The 12,167-nt window shown below is 46.8% G+C and overlaps 1 long non-coding RNA gene across 1 annotated transcript in view; it reads right to left on the bottom strand.

The window, feature by feature from the left end:
* Positions 1-1,088: 1,088 nt before the first annotated feature.
* Positions 1,089-12,167, bottom strand: part of LOC144605994 (uncharacterized) — a 31,245-nt gene continuing 20,166 nt past the window's right edge. The window contains exons 2-3 of the long non-coding RNA XR_013548902.1: positions 5,115-5,173; positions 1,089-1,121 (exon numbers count right to left, since the gene is read on the bottom strand). This is a non-coding gene — a long non-coding RNA (uncharacterized LOC144605994). The remainder of the gene's footprint in view (positions 1,122-5,114; positions 5,174-12,167) is intronic.

Here is a 12,167-nt window from a genome sequence, read left to right as displayed (position 1 = left end):
AAAGTTTATCATTTTCTTTGTGCTCAAAAACGGAGACAATTGGCTCTCCTTTAGTTTTGAGATACAGCATTGAAACAGGCCCTTCGGCCAACCGAGTCCACCCCAACTATCGATCACTTGTCAGTCTGAAGAAGGGTCTCGACCCGAAACGTCACCCATTCCTTCTCCCCAGAGATGCTGCCTGTCCCGCTGAGTTACTCCAGCTTTTTGTATCTATACTCGTTCACACTAGTTCTATTATCCCAGTTTCGCATCCTACACATTGGGGGCAATTCTTTTACAGAAGCCAATCAACCCACCGACCCACATGTTTAGTTTAGTTTAGTTTAGTTTAGTTTAGTTTAGTTTAGTTTAGTTTAGTTTAGTTTAGTTTAGTTTAGTTTAGTTTAGTTTAGTTTAGTTTAGTTTAGTTTAGCGGTAGAGTTGCTGCCTCACAGCGCCAGAGACCCGGGTTCAATCCTGACTATGAGAGTTATCTGTACGGAGTGGGGACCACGTGGGTTTTCTCTGGGTGCTCCGGTTTCCTCCCACACTCCAAAGATGTACACGTTTGTAGGTTATTTGGCTTTGGTAAAATTGTAAATTGTCCCTAGTGTGTGGTGTATGAGGTGATCGCTGGTCGGTGCGGGCTCGGTGGGCCAAAGGTGAATCTCTAAAATCTAAAGTAAATACAAAACAATAATCATGCCAAAACTTCACATATTCTTAATGTCAATACATTCAATAGTGTCAATCTCAGCAGTGTTTACATCTATCTTTGAAGAAACACTCGCCACTCATGTGGTCCCCTGGGGCGATATCCCTCCCCTTGCTTGTAGGGTGTCCCCATCGGACGCTGCCCCTCAGTGTCCAGCGGCGGAAGGACCCTAGACTGCGGTCCTCCCCCACAGAGCCTTGGCGTTGGCGGCACCGAGCTTCAGTGCGGCCCTCAGCGCGTACTTCTGCAGTCTGGAACGGGCTAGTCGGCAACATCTCGCTCTGCTGGGAGACCCACGGGTTTCGGGCAGACCGAAGAGTGGCTTCCAACGAGTTGATGACCTTCCAGCAGCACTTGATGTCCGTCTCCAAATGTGTCCCCGGGAACAGCCCGTAAATCAGAGAGCCCTCTGCAGAGAGTCCTGCTGTGAGAGAAAGCAAATGTTTGAAGACTCTTTAGTGACTTTGGGACTGAGGTGTTGGAACTTGCCTCTCGTGGGGGATGTATTAATGAACTCTCGTGGGAACAGTTTGCCAATGGTTCCAAACTTGGCAGTGTTGTAGATAGTGAGAAAAGCACCTTAGACCTTGGATTTAACTTGCAGGCATTTGGTTTCTCCAGTGTAGAGTAGATTACCTTGTGAGCACTGAATGCAATAATATATATTTTTAATAAACGAGTTAGCAGAGAAGCAGATGAAGTTAAGGTAGAAAGAAATAAGAATGAGTGGTAACGACGGTATGGAACACTGCAGATATAGCCAACACGTGTGAATGAACATCCCATCACATCACATCTCTACTTCCTCAGAAGGCTTAGGAAGTTCGGCATGTCCCCAACAACTCTCACCACGTTCTACAGATGCGCAGTGGAAAGCATTCTATCAGGATGCCTCCAGCCTCATTTGGGAACAGCTCCATCCAAGACCGCAACAAAATGCAAAGTGTTGTGGACGCAGCCCAGACCATCGCACAAAGGGCGGCACGGTGGCGCAGCGGTAGAGTTGCTGCCTTACAGCGAATGCAGCGCCGGAGACTCAGGTTCGATCCTGACTACGGGCTCCGTCTGCACGGAGTTTGTACGTTCTCCCCGTGACCAGCGTGGGTTTTCTCCGAGATCTTCGGTTTCCTCCCACACTCCAAATTGACTGGGTAAATGTAAAAATTGTCCCTAGTGTGTGTAGGATAGTGTTAATGTGCGGGGATCGCTGGGCGGCGCGGACTCGGTGGGCCGAAGGGCCTGTTTCCGCGTTGTATCTCTAAATCTAAATCTAAACCAACCTACCTTCCATTGACTCCATCCACACTTCACGCTGCCTCAATGAGGCCACCAGCATAATCAAGGATGTCTCACCCCGTTCACTCCCTTTTCCCCCCTCACGCAAGAGGTATAGAAGTTTGAAAATACACACCTCCAGATTCAGGGACAGTTCCTTCCCAGCTGTTATCAGCAACTGAACCGTCCTCTCACCAACTAGATTGTGGCTCTGACCTCCCATCTACCTCAGTGGTGTTCTTCAGACTATCTTTAATCAGCCTTTAATCATTGGAGACCCTCAGATTTCATGGGAGACCCCCCAGTCTATCTTTAATCAGACTTTACTGGACTTTATCTTGCACTAAACGTTATTCCCTTTACCCTGTATCTGTACACTGTGTAAGGCTGGATTATAATCATGTACAGTCTTTCCGCTGACTGGATAGCTCGCAACAAAAAAGCTTTTCACTGTACATGTGGCAATAAACATCACAAAACTAAACTAAATTATATTGGACTTTTATCTTGCAATAAACATTATATCCTTGATCCTGTATCTGTCCACTGTGGACAACATGATTATAATCATGTAAGGTCAATTTGCTGACTGCATAAATACCAAAAAGCTTTCACTGCACCTCGGTACATGTGGAAATAATAAACTAAACTAAACAATAATGAACATTTGAATAGCAAATTGGGCAGCCACTTGCATAGATAGCCAATGAGAAGTCAAGTTAGAAGAAGGTTAGAAGTTAGCTTGAATAGATCAATAATTGACCAGTATGGACTTGATAGGCCAAATTACTTTCATTCTGTGTCAGAAATGTCAATATTGATTGAACCAATTAAAAGATACAGCATAGAAACAGGCCCTTCGGCACACCGAGTCCACACCGACCATCGATCACACTAGTTCTATGTTAGAACACTTTTGTTACACACAAGGGGCAATTTACAAAGAGCCAATTAACCTACAAGCCTGTACGTCTTTGGGATGTGGAGGAAGCTGGAGCACCCGGAGGAAACCCATGTGGTCACAGTGAGAACGTGCAAACTCCATACATCCAGCACCCAAGGTTAGGATCGAACCTGGTCTCCAACACTGTGAGGCAGCAGCTCTACCAGCTGCGCCACCTTGCCACCCTATAATCCTGTCATTCCTATTGTGGCCTCTTCTGTGCTAAATCTTTTCACCAGGCGATGGTTCTGTGCGTTAAGATTAAAGCTTCAAACGTTCGCAAAATAGCACGTTATGGGCTCATGGACAAAAGGTTCAGCAAGCTGGGCTGCTGAATTATCGTGAGATCTGAAAAGCACCCCTTTTCCTAAGAAATGAAAGTACAAAGAAGTTTGAGATTTGCACTTTTGAATGCAGTTTGTGAAAGACGGGCTGAATAAAATGTCAGTATCTGTGGTTCCACGTATCTCTTGTGCATTCCTGCAGGTTGCTAAGGCTCGGCAGTTTGGGTTTGGCAGATGTACTAATTAAGTTGGAATTCGTGCGTCTCTCCTCACGACAGCCTCGATTTTGTTTCGGGGAAATATAATCATGACAAGATTTACCTGCTCGACTGAATGGGGTATTTTTATAATCAGTATCTACGTCAGGCTGCACCGTGCAAAGAGCTTTAATGCAGCAACTAATGAGGAACCATCACCAGAGGTGTCAGGCAGAGTACTAACGCTGGACTCAACAGAACCACCCTGTGAGAAGGAAGAAGAGAAAGAACCATGCCTGTCCCTGACTGTCCCTTCAGACTGAAGAAGGGTCTCGACCTGAAACGTCACCTATTCCTTCCCTCCAGCGATGCTGCCTGGCCCGCTGAGTTACTCCAGCATTTTGTGTCTATCTTCGGTGTAAAGCAGCATCTGCAGTTCCTTCCTACAGTTTCAAGAAGGTGCAGGAGCCCGAGAACCATGACCATTAACATTCAAGAACAGCTTCTTCCCAACAACTATCAGGCTCTTAAACACCACACAACACTAACTGCTACCTCAGCAACTATGATCTACCATGGACTGTCTTTGGTTACACGACGTACCTCAGTTTTGCACTATTTAGTTACACTACGTACCTCAGTTTTGCACTATTAATACAATACCAATTTATTGTATTATTGGTTATTGTTTATTTATCTATTTGTTTTTGCATTAACAGGCCTGTTAAGCTGCAACAAGTAAGGATGTCTTTGTTCTGTGGCAGGTACATTGGAACAACAAACGTTTGGTGTGTTAGTCTGAAGAAGGGTCCCGACTCGAAACCTCACTTATCCAGAGATGCTGCCTGACCCATTGAGTTGTTCCAGCATTTTGCATCTTTTTTTGTAAACCAGTATCTACAGTTCCTAGTTTCTCTTTTGTACCGCTCCACTGCGAATATTCCTCAACATATGTTGACTTTGAAGAAGTTCCCCTCCTCTCTCCGATGGGAGTTCTGTGAAACCCTCTCTGCTCCTCCCCTGCGATTCCTGCTATTGTCCCGCTTTTCGAAGTCTGAAGAAGGGTCCCGAAACGTCACCCAGGGTGGCATGGTGATGCAGCGGTAGAGTTGCTGCCTTACAGCCCCAGAGGCCCGGGTTCGATCCTGACTATGGGTGCTGTGTGTACGGAGTTCGTACCTTCTCCCTGTGAGCGCATGGGTTTTCGCCTGGTTTCCTCTCATATCCCAAAGACGTGCACGTTTGTAGGTTAATTGGCTTCTGTAAATTGCCCCAAACAGTGGTGCAGCGGGTAGAGCCGCTGCCGCACTGCGCCACAGACCCAGGTTTGATCCTAACTTCGGATACTCTCTTTGTGGAGTTTGCACGTTCTCCCAGTGGCCGCATGGGTTTCCTCCGGGTGCTCTGGTTTCCTGCCACCTCCCAAAGACATGCAGGTTTGTAGGTTAATTGGCTTCTGTAAAACAAAATGTCTATGGAATGGACTCGAAAGTGGGATAACATAGAACGAGTGTGAACGGGTGATCGATGGTCGGTGTGGACTAGGTGGGCCGAAGGGCCTGTTTCCATGCTGTGTTTCTAAACTACCTAGCAAAATAACAGACACTAAAATGATTCTATTCTAGCTTCTAACTGGAAAATCAGTTCTAACATTGTCCTTCTGATAACACAATAACAAGTTCATCACGATCAAAGAGAAGATTGGAAGTGATACTCACATTTATGAAGTGCTTTATCACATCATAAGCTCCCATTGTGATTTCCCCTTGGAAACAGGCTGTCAAAGGGCAAATAATGGGGATGGTTAGAATTAGATATGTTTAGTTTAGAGATACAACTTGGAAACAGGCCCTTCGGCCCACCGAGTTCATGCTGAACATTGATCACCCTTGACACTGTTCTATGTGCCTTGCTAAAAGCCTCTTACAGGCCACTATCATATCTGCCTTCACCGCCACCCCCCTAGCAATGCGTTCCAGGCCCCCACTACTCTCTGTGCAAAATAACATGCCCCGCAGAACTCCATTAAACTTCGCCCCTCTCACCTTATGGCTGTGCACTCTGCTGTTAGACACTTCCACCTTGGGAAAAAGGTTCTGATTGTCTACCCTATCTATGTCTCTTGATAATTTTATACACTTCTATCGAGTCTCCCCTCAACCACCAACGTTCCAGAGAAAGCAGTCCGTTTATCCAGCCTCTCCCTGCAGCTGAAACCCTCTGGTCCAGGCAGCACTCTGGTAAACCTCCTCTCCAAAACATGCACATCCTTCCAGCAATGAGGTGACCAGGACTGCATGCACAACTCCAAATGTGCCCTAACCAAAGTCTTTTCGACCTGCATCATGACATCCTGACTCTGATACTCAATGCCCCTAGCAATGAAGGCAAGCACACCATACTCCTGCTCTACCACCCTATCTATTTGTACTGCCACCTTCAGTGAGCCATGAATTTGGACTCCAAGATCCCTCTGTACAGCTTGCCATTAACTGTATACTCACTCTTTGCAAAGTGCAACACCTCCCACTTGCTCGGACTCAACTCCATCTGTCATGTCTCTGCCCATTTCTGAGGCTGATCTTATACCACTGTATCTTCTGATGGCCTCTTCACTGTCTGCAACTCCTTCAATTTTTATGTCAGCAGCAAACTTACTCACAAACCCATCTACATTCACATCCAAGTTATTTATGTCTATCACACTAAATATGCCAGATATTAAATGTAGAATCAATGTTATTCTGCAGCCTTGAGTTTCAATTGACTGCTCTGGTTTCTTAATATTCAGAAGTTGAAAATGTTGTAAAAACTCTGTAACAAATACACCTGATATGGAACAGAAGTCACACTGACATCCATGTGATAGCAAGGCACTGCACACAGCGCCAGAAACCCGGGTTCGATCCTGACTACGGGTGCTGTCTGTATGGAGTTTGTACGTTCTCCCCGTGACCTGTGTGGGTTTTCTCCGGTATCTCCGGTTTCCTCTCATACTCCAAGGACGTGCAGATATGTAGGCTAATTGGCTTGGTATAATTCTAAATTGTCCCCAGTGTGTGTAGGATAGTGTTAATGTGTGGGGATCGCAGGTCGGTGCGGACTCGTTGAGCCAAAGGGACTGTTTCCGCGCTGTGTCCCAAAACCAAACTAAAGTGGTTGTGACCTTCTGGCCATTTTGATCGAGCAGGTGACGTTTGAGGTGTTGTAATAGTTGAAGTTTTCACCCAGAGAGTTGTGAATTTGTGGAATTCTCTGCCACAGAGGGCAGTGGAAGCCAAATCACTGGATGGATTTAAGAGAGAGTGAGATAGAGCTCTCGGGGCTAGTGGAATCGAGGGATAAGGGGAGAAGGCAGGCACGGGTTATTAGACAATAGACAATAGGTGCAGGAGTAGGCCATTCGGCCCTTCGAACCAGCACCGCCATTCAATGTGATCATGGCTGATCATTCTCAATCAGTACCCTGTTCCTGCCTTCTCCCCATATCCCCTGACTCCGCTATCTTTAAGAGCTCTATCTAGCTCTCTCTTGAATGCATTCAGAGAATTGGCCTCCACTGCCTTTGAGGGTATGAGGCGTGAATTGTCCAAGATAGACTGGCGATTGATGCTGAAAGGGTTGACGGTGGACATGAAATGGAAGGCATTTAAAGGTCGCATGGATGAACTACAACAAATGTTCATCCCAGTTTGGCAAAAGAACAAACCAGGAAAGGTAGTGCATCCGTGGCTAACAAGGGAAATCAAGGATAGTATTAAAACAAAAGATGAAGCATACAGATTAGCCAGAAAAATTAGCATACCAGAGGACTGGGAGAAATTCAGAGTCCAGCAGAGGAGGACAAAGGGCTTAATTAGGAAAGGGAAAATAGACTATGAGGGAAAACTGGCAAGGAACATAAACTGGCAAGGAACATAAAAACAGACTGCAAAAGCTTTTATAGATATGTCAAGAGAAAAAGATTAGTTAAGGCAAATGTAGGTCCCTTGCAGTCGGAAACAGGTGAATTGATCATAGGGAACAAGGAGATGGCAGACCAATTGAACAAATACTTTGGTTCTGTCTTCACGAAGAAAGCAAAGAGTGGGGATAAATGGGTCCCTTTCGGAATGGCAGGCAGTGACCAGTGGGGTACCGCAAGGTTCGGTGCTGGGACCCCAGCTATTTACGATATACATTAATGACTTAGACGAAGGGATTAAAAGTACCATTAGCAAATTTGCAGATGATACTAAGTTGGGGGGTAGTGTGAATTGTGAGGAAGATGCAATAAGGCTGCAGGGTGACCTGGACAGGTTGTGTGAGTGGGCGGATACATGGCAGATGCAGTTTAATGTAGATAAGTGTGAGGTTATTCACTTTGGAAGTAAGAATAGAAAGGCAGATTATTATCTGAATGGTGTCAAGTTAGGAGGAGGGGGGGTTCAACGAGATCTGGGTGTCCTAGTGCATCAGTCAATGAAAGGAAGCATGCAGGTTCAGCAGGCAGTGAAGAAAGCCAATGGAATGTTGGCCTTCGTAACAAGAGGAGTTGAGTATAGGAGCAAAGAGGTCCTTCTACAGTTGTACCGGGCCCTGGTGAGACCGCACCTGGAGTACTGTGTGCAGTTTTGGTCTCCAAATTTGAGGAAGGATATTCTTGCTATGGAGGGCGTGCAGCGTAGGTTCACTAGATTAATTCCCGGAATGGCGGGACTGTCGTATGTTGAAAGGCTGGAGCGATTGGGCTTGTATACACTGGAATTTAGAAGGATGAGGGGGGATCTTATTGAAACATATAAGATAATTAGGGGATTGGACACATTAGAGGCAGATAACATGTTCCCAATGTTGGGGGAGTCCAGAACAAGGGGCCACAGTTTGAGAATAAGGGGTAGGCCATTTAGAACGGAGATGAGGAAGAACTTTTTCAGTCAGAGGGTGGTGAAGGTGTGGAATTCTCTGCCTCAGAAGGCAGTGGAGGCCAGTTCGTTGGATGCTTTCAAGAGAGAGCTGGATAGAGCTCTTAAGGATAGCGGAGTGAGGGGGTATGGGGAGAAGGCAGGAACGGGGTACTGATTGATAGTGATCAGCCATGATCGCATTGAATGGCGGTGCTGGCTCGAAGGGCTGAATGGCCTACTCCTGCACCTATTGTCTATTGTCTATTGTCTATAAACCGTCTGCCGGAAATAGCGGGGGACCGGTGGTCTAATGAGATGGAGGAACTGAGGGAAATCCAGGTTAGTCGGGAAGTGGTGTTAGGTAAATTAAATGGATTAAAGGCAGATAAATCCCCAGGGCCAGATAGGCTGCATCCCAGAGTGCTTAAGGAAGTAGCCTCAGAAATAGTGGATGCATTAGTGATAATTTTTCAAAACCCTTTAGATTCTGGAGTAGTTCCTGAGGACTGGAGGGTAGCTAATGTAACCCCACTTTTTAAAAAGGGAAGGAGAGAGAAAACGGGGAATTATAGACCAGTTAGCCTAACATCGGTAGTGGGGAAAATGCTAGAGTCAGTTATTAAAGATGTGATAGCATTACATTTGTAAAGTGGTGAAATCATCGGACAAAGTCAGCATGGATTTACCAAAGGCAAATCATGTCTGACGAATCTTATAGAATTTTTCGAGGATGTAACTAGTAGAGTGGATAAGGGAGAACCAGTCGATGTGTTATATCTGGACTTTCAGAAGGCCTTCGACAAGGTCCCACATAGGAGATTGGTGTACAAACTTAAAGCACACGGTATTGAGGGTTCAGTGTTGAGGTGGATAGAAAATTGGTTGGCGGACAGGAAGCAAAGAGTAGGAATAAACGGGTCCTTTTCGGAATGGCAGGCAGTGACTAGTGGGGTACCGCAAGGCTCAGTGCTGGGACCCCAGTTATTTACAGTGTATATTAATGATTTGGACGAGGGAATTGAATGCAACATCTCTAAGTTTGCGGATGACACGAAGCTGGGTGGCAGTGTTAGCTGCGAGGAGGATGCTAGGAGGCTGCAGAGTGACTTGGATAGATTAGGCGAGTGGGCAAATGCATGGCAGATGCAACATAATGTGGATAAATGTGAGGTTATCCACTTTGGCGGCAAGAACAGGAAAGCAGAGTATTACCTGAATGGTGACCGATTGGGAGAAGGGGAGATGCAACGTGACCTGGGTGTCATGGTGCACCAGTCATTGAAAGCAAGCATGCAGGTGCAGCAGGCAGTGAAGAAAGCGAATGGTATGTTGGCATGCATAGCAAGAGGATTTGAGTTTAGGAGCAGGGAGGTTCTGCTGCAGTTGTACAGGGCCATGGTGAGACCGCACCTGGAGTATTGTGTGCAGTTTTGGTCTCCTAACCTGAGGAAAGACGTTCTTGCCTTAGAGGGAGTACAGAGAAGGTTCACCAGATTAATCCCTGGGATGGCGGGACTTGCATATGAGGAAAGACTGGATAGACTGGGCTTGTACTCGCTGGAATTTAGAAGACTGAGGGGGGATCTTATAGAAACATATAAAATTCTTAAGGGGTTGGAGAGGCTAGATGCGGGAAGATTGTTCCCGATGTTGGGGGAGTCCAGAACCAGGGGTCACAGCTTAAGGATAAGGGGGAAGTCTTTTAGGACCGAGATGAGAAAACATTTCTTCACACAGAGAGTGGTGAGTCTGTGGAATTCTCTGCCACAGAAGGTAGTTGAGGCCAGTTCATTGGCTATATTTAAGAGGGAGTTAGATCTGGCCCTTTTTGCTAAAGGGATCAGGGGGTATGGAGAGAAGGCAGGTACTGAGCTGGATGATCAGCCATGATCATATTGAATGGTGGTGCAGGCTCGAAGGGCCGAATGGCCTACTCCTGCACCTATTTTCTATGTTTCTATGTTTCTATGCCTTCTGAGGCAGAGAATTCCACAGATTCACAACTCTCTGACTGAAAAGGTTTTTCCTCATCTCCGTTCTAAATGGCCTACCCCTTATTCTTAAACTGTGGTCCTTGGTTCTGGACTCCCCCAACTTTGGGAACATATTGATTGGGGACGATCAGCCATGATCACAATGAATGGCGGTGCTGGCTCGAAGGGCTGAATGGCCTCCTCCTGCACCTATTTTCCATGTTTCCAAGTTACCACGAGTTGAAGTGCAAATGTGCAGCAACATCAAACGGGTAAATTTAACTGAAACAACACAAACTTAATTCCCGGAAAAATTCTAGTCGCATGCGGTTGGCAGGAGATCTAATGATTTCTTTGGATGACATCATAAGCTAAAGAAGAGGAGTGTGTTTTATAAAGCAACAATAAAGAACTTGTGTTTGTGTTGGGCTTTCAGCGTGAGAACAATCCCAAAGCACTTCACAGGAGCAACAGCAAACAGAATTTGACACTGAGCAACACCTTTTCAAATAATTGCCCGGCACTTTCCAGCAAGTTTGAGATTCCCAGGCATGCAAGCGTGAATGGGGAATAACTCAACATCCTGGCAGCTGTTTGCAGGAGCACACCTCTGTTCCAGCGTCAGGCTACAATTTTCACAATTTTTACTGAAGCCAATTAATCTGCAAACTTCAAGAGCCAAGAGAGTTTTTTATTGTCATATGTCTCAGGCAGAACAATGGAATGTGTAAACATAGCAGCACACTGTAAACAATATGATCAATGAGGAAAAAAAGTTTGGTTGCAAAACGTTTTATGTGCATGCACACATAGGTGTGTGTGCAATAATAACAATAACAGTCTTCGTAGTTCAGAGCTTATTTGAGGTTGTAGTGGTTAACAGCCTGATGGCTGTAGGGAAGAAGCTGTTCCTGAACCTGGTCGTTGTAGTTTTCAGGCTCCTGTACCTCCTTCCTGATGGCAGGGGTGAAATGAATGTGTGGCCAGGGTGGTGTGTGTCTCTGATGATGCTGGCTGCCTTTTAGAGGCTGCGACTTGTATGTCCTTGGAGTGTGGGAGGAAACTGGGGCACCCGGAGAAAACCCACGTGGTCACAGGGAGAACGTACAAACTCCGTACAGACAGCATAGTCATGATCGAACCCGGGAACCTGACGCTGCGAGGCGGCAACTCTACCGCTGCGCCATTGTGTCACCCCCAACGCCAGGTTAAACTAATCTTCTCTGCTTGCCAATGATCCATATCCCTCCATTCCCTGCATACCCGCGTGCCTGTCTAAAAGCCTCTGTGATGCCACTAACATATACATCTCCACCATCACCCTTGGCAGCGCATTCCAGGCCCCCACCACTCTCTGTGTAAAAGACTTGCTCCGCACATCTATATACTAAAACTCTCGTTTGTTTGTTTATTTGTTCCTGAACTACAGCCAAAACGGTACACGATAGCGCAACAATTTTAGACCCACCTTACTCACCGTCGTCCCCTTTGGTGCCAATGGAAGAAGTTTCATTGAAATCGGTGTGATATTTTAAAAGTTATTCACATTTTTAAGTCTAAATCTGCCTCATAGCGGGGGAGGGGGGAGGAGGGAGGAAAAGGGGGTTTGAGGGGGCTGCAGTGGGGGGGAGGGGAGGGGGAGGGAGAGGGGAGGGAGGGAGGGGGTGAGGGGGGAGGGGGAAGGGAGGGGAGAGGGAGGGGAGAGGGAGGGGGAAGGGAGGGGGAGTGGGGGAGGGGAGGGGAGAGGGAGGGGAGAGGGAGGGGGAAGGGAGGGGGAGTGGGGGAGGGGAGGGGAGAGGGAGGGGAGAGGGAGGGGGAAGGGAGGGGGGGTGGGGGAGGGGAGGGGGGGAGCACAAGGTGCTGCACCAATGCAGAAGAGGTTTGGGCCCAACGGGTCCACTTGGTCAAGTCA

The sequence above is a fragment of the Rhinoraja longicauda genome, chromosome 25, assembly GCF_053455715.1.
Source record: "Rhinoraja longicauda isolate Sanriku21f chromosome 25, sRhiLon1.1, whole genome shotgun sequence".
Taxonomy (NCBI): domain Eukaryota; kingdom Metazoa; phylum Chordata; class Chondrichthyes; order Rajiformes; family Arhynchobatidae; genus Rhinoraja; species Rhinoraja longicauda.
The sequence above is the reverse complement of the archived record's forward strand: the minus strand, read 5'-3'. Positions and strand labels throughout refer to the sequence as shown.